Source organism: Hordeum vulgare, chromosome 2H, assembly GCF_904849725.1.
Source record: "Hordeum vulgare subsp. vulgare chromosome 2H, MorexV3_pseudomolecules_assembly, whole genome shotgun sequence".
NCBI lineage: Eukaryota > Viridiplantae > Streptophyta > Magnoliopsida > Poales > Poaceae > Hordeum > Hordeum vulgare.
In genome coordinates this window covers 65,428,496-65,433,873 of record NC_058519.1, presented here as the reverse complement: position 1 = coordinate 65,433,873, position 5,378 = coordinate 65,428,496, and positions in this window count along the sequence as shown.

Here is a 5,378-nt window from a genome sequence, read left to right as displayed (position 1 = left end):
CGACGTTGAAGTCCCGGTTCTAAGCCATACAAGACTGCACATTGAACTACTGAGTAGTCCTCCTTACGTGCTAACCAAGCGTTCTTAACATCCTGATCAGCCGTAGCGGGTGGTTCATCTCCTAGCGCAGCATTAAGGACATAATCCTTCTTCCCAGCTTGTAAGATTAGCTTAAGATTACGAGCCCAGTCTACAAAGTTGCTTCCATCATCTTTCAATTTAGCTTTCTCTAGGAACGTATTAAAATTCAGGGTGACTGTCGCGTGAGCCATGATCTACAACACAAATATATTCAAAGTGGACTTAGACTATGTTCAAGATAATTAGAATTTAACTTAATCAAATTATTCGCTAAACTCCCACTCAAAAAGTACATCTCTCTAGTCATTTGAGTGGCTCATGATCCACTTACACTTGCTCAAGTCCGATCATCACGTCAGTTGAGTATAGTTTCAGTGGTAAGCATCCCTATGCTAATCATATCATCTATATGATTCATGATCGACCTTTCGGTCTCATGTGTTCCGAGGCCATGTCTGCACATGCAAGGCTCGTCAAGCTTAACCCGAGTGTTCCGCGTGCACAACTGTTTTGCACCCGTTGTATGTGAACGTTGAGTCTATCACACCCGATCATCACGTGGTGTCTCGAAACGACGAACTGTAGCAACGGTGCACAGTCGGGGAAAACACAATTTCGTCTTGAAATTTTAGTGAGAGATCACCTCATAATGCTACCGTCGTTCTAAGCAAAATAAGGTCCATAAAAGGATTAACATCACATGCAATTCATAAGTGACATGATATGGCCATCATCATGTGCTTCTTGATCTCCATCACCAAAAGCACCGGCACGATCTTCTTGTCACCGGCGCCAGGCCATGATCTCCATCAACGTGTCGCCATCGGGGTTGTCGTGCTACTCATGCTATTACTACTAAAGCTACATCCTAGCAAAATAGTAAACGCATCTGCAAGAACAAACATTAGTATAAAGACAACCCTATGGCTCCTGCCGGTTGCCGTACCATCGACGTGCAAGTCGATATTATCTATTACAACATGATCATCTCATACATCCAATATATCACATCACATCGTTGGCCATATCACGTCACAAGCATACCCTGCAAAAACAAGTTAGACGTCCTCTAATTTTGTTGTTGCATGTTTTACGTGGTGACCATGGGTATCTAGTAGGATTGCATCTTACTTACGCAAACACTACAACGGAGATATATGAGTTGCTATTTAACCTCATCCAAGGACCTCCTCGGTCAAATCCGATTTAACTAAAGTTGGAGAAACCGACACTTGCCAGTCATCTTTGAGCAACGGGGTTACTCATAGCGATGAAACCAGTCTCTCGTAAGCGTACGAGTAATGTCGGTCCAAGCCGCTTCAATCCAACAATACCGCGGAATCAAGAAAAGACTAAGGAGGGCAGCAAAACGCACATCACCGCCCACAAAAACTTTTGTGTTCTACTCGAGAATACATCTACGCATGAACCTAGCTCATGATGCCACTGTTGGGGAACGTCGCATGGGAAACAAAAATTTTCCTACGCGCACGAAGACCTATCATGGTGATGTCCATCTACGAGAGGGGATGAGTGATCTACGTACCCTTGTAGACCGTGCAGCAGAAGCGTTAGTGAACGCGGTTGATGTAGTGGAACGCCCTCATGTCCCTCGATCCGCCCCGCAACAATCCCGCGATCAGTCCCACGATCTAGTACCGAACGGACGGCACCTCCGCGTTCAGCACACGTATAGCTCGACGATGATCTCGGCCTTCTTGATCCAGCAAGAGAGACGGAGAGATAGAAGAGTTCTCCGGCAGCGTGACGGCGCTCCGGAGGTTGGTGATGACCTTGTCTCAGCAGGGCTCCGCCCTAGCTCCGCAGAAACGCGATCTAGAGGAAAAACCGTGGATGTATGTGGTCGGGCTGCCGTGGAAAAGTCGTCTCAAATCAGCCCTAAAACCTCCGTATATATAGGTGGGAGAGAGGGGACCTTGCCTTGGGGCTCAAGGAGCCGCAAGGGGGTCGGCCGAGCCAAGGGGGGAAGGTCTCCCCCCCCAAACCGAGTTGGACTTGGTTTGGTGGGTGGGAGTCCTTCCTTCCCTTCCCACCTCCTTTTTTTTTCTTTCTCTTTGATTTTTCTTCCAATGCGCATAGGGCCCTTTTGGTCTGTCCCACCAGCCCACTAAGGGCTGGTGCGCCACCCTCAAGGCCTATGGGCTTCCCCGGGGTGGGTTGCCCCCCCGGTGAACTCCCGGAACCCATTCGTCATTCCAGGTACATTCCCGGTAACTCCGAAAACCTTCCGGTAATCAAATGAGGTCATCCTATATATCAATCTTCGTTTCCGGACCATTCCGGAAACCCTCGTGATGTCCGTGATCTCATCCGGGACTCCGAACAACATTCGGTAACCAACCATATAACTCAAATACGCATAAAACAACGTCGAACCTTAAGTGTGCAGACCCTGCGGGTTCGAGAACTATGTAGACATGACCCGAGAGACTCCTCGGTCAATATCCAATAGCGGGACCTGGATGCCCATATTGGATCCTACATATTCTACGAAGATCTTATCGTTTGAACCTCAGTGCCAAGGATTCGTATAATCCCGTATGTCATTCCCTTTGTCCTTCGGTATGTTACTTGCCCGAGATTCGATCCTCGGTATCCCTATACCTATTTCAATCTCGTTTACCGGCAAGTCTCTTTACTCGTTCCGTAATACAAGATCCCGCAACTTACACTAAGTCACATTGCTTGCAAGGCTTGTGTGTGATGTTGTATTACCGAGTGGGCCCCGAGATACCTCTCCGTCACACGGAGTGACAAATCCCAGTCTTGGTCCATACTAACTCAACTAACACCTTCGGAGATACCTGTAGAGCATCTTTATAGTCACCCAGTTACTTTGCGACGTTTGATACACACAAAGTATTCCTCCGGTGTCAGTGAGTTATATGATCTCATGGTCATAGGAACAAATACTTGACACGCAGAAAACAATAGCAACAAAATGACACGATCAACATGCTACGTCTATTAGTTTGGGTCTAGTCCATCACGTGATTCTCCTAATGACGTGATCCAATTATCAAAAACAACATCTTGTTCATAATCAGAAGACACTGACTATCTTTGATCAACCGGCTAGCCAACTAGAGGCTTGCTAGGGACAGTGTTTTGTCTATGTATCCACACATGTAAATGAGTCTTCATTCAATACAATTATAGCATGGATAATAAACGATTATATTGATACAGGAATTATAATAATAACTATATTTATTATTGCCTCTAGGGCATAATTCCAACAAAAGAATCTTGTTGGAGGTCTCGTACCTCTTAACAAGGGCACAAGCATGAAATCACAATTTCATCTCTTTAGAACATCACTTATGTTCCGTGACGTTTCAAAACGTCTTCGGCGCCTTGCTTCTAAGCCATTAAGTATTTTGCACTGAACTATCGTGTAGTCATCAGAAACGTGTATGTCGGATGTTCACAACATCTACAGACGACGCTCGAGGTGCAGCACACCGAGTGGTGCATTAAGGACATAAGCCTTCTGCGCAGCAACGAGGACAATCCTCGGTTTTACAGACTCAGTCTGCAAAGTTTGCTACTATCAACTTTCAACTAAATTTTCTCTAGGAACATATAAAAACAGTAGAGCTATAGCGCAAGCTACATCGCAATTCGCAAAGACCATTAGACTATGTTCTTGACAATTAGTTCAATTAATCATATTACTTAAGAACTCCCACTCAAAAAGTACATCTCTCTAGTCATTTGAGTGGTACATGATCCAAATCCACTATCTCAAGTCCGATCATCACGTGAGTCGAGAATAGTTTCAGTGGTAAGCATCTCTATGCTAATCATATCAACTATACGATTCATGCTCGACCTTTCGGTCTCATGTGTTCCGAGGCCATGTTTGCACATGCTAGGCTCGTCAAGCTTAACCCGAGTGTTCCGCGTGTGCAACTGTTTTGCACCCGTTGTATGTGAATGTTGAGTCTATCACACCCGATCATCACGTGGTGTCTTGAAACGAAGAACCGTCACAACGGTGCAAAGTCGGGGAGAACACAATTTCGTCTTGAAATTTTAGTGAGAGATCACCTCATAATGCTACCGTCGTTCTAAGCAAGATAAGGTGCATAAAGGATTAACATCACATGCAATTCATAAGTGACATGATATGGCCATCATCATGTGCTTCTTGATCTCCATCACCAAAGCACCGGCACGATCTTCTTGTCACCGGCGTCACACCATGATCTTCATCATCATGATCTCCATCAACGTGTCGCCATCGGGGTTGTCGTGCTACTCATGCTATTACTACTAAAGCTACGTCCTAGCAATATAGTAAACGCATCTGTAAGCACAAACGTTAGTTTAAAGACAACCCTATGGCTCCTGCCGGTTGTCGTACCATCGACGTGCAAGTCGATATTAAATATTACACCATGATCATCTCATACATCCAATATATCACATCACATCGTTGGCCATATCACATCACAAGCATACCCTGCAAAAACAAGTTAGACGTCCTCTAATTGTTGTTGCATGTTTTACGTGGTGACCATGGGTATCTAGTAGGATCGCATCTTACTTACGCAAACACCACAACGGAGATATATGAATTGCTATTTAACCTCATCCAAGGACCTTCTCGGTCAAATCCGATTCAACTAAAGTTGGAGAAACCGACACTCGCCGATCATCTTTGAGCAACGGAGTTACTCGTAGCGATGAAACCAGTCTCTCATAAGCGTACGAGTAATGTCGGTCCGAGCCGCTTCGATCCAACAATACCGCGGAATCAAGAAAAGACTAAGGAGGGCAGCAAAACGCACATCACCGCCGACAAAAACTTTTGTGTTCTACTCGAGAAGACATCTATGCATGAACCTAGCTCTGATACCACTGTTGGGGAACGTCGCATGGGAAACAAAAATTTTCCTATGCGCACGAAGACCTATCATGGTGATGTCCATCTACGAGAGGGGATTTCCGATCTACGTAGCCTTGTAGATCGCACAGCAGAAGCATTAAGAAACGCGGTTGATGTAGTGAAACGTCCTCACGTCCCTCAATCCGCCCCGCGAACCGTCCCGCGATCTGTCCCGCGATCCGTCACATGATCCGCTCCGATCTAGCGCCGAACGGACGACAGCTCCGCGTTCAGCACACGTACAGCTCGACGATGATCTCGGCCTTCTTGATCCAGCAAGAGGGACAAAGAGGTAGATGAGTTCTCCGGCAGCGTGACGGCGCTCCGGAGGTTGGTGGTGATCTAATCTCAGCAGGGCTCCGCCCGAGCTCCGCAGAAACGC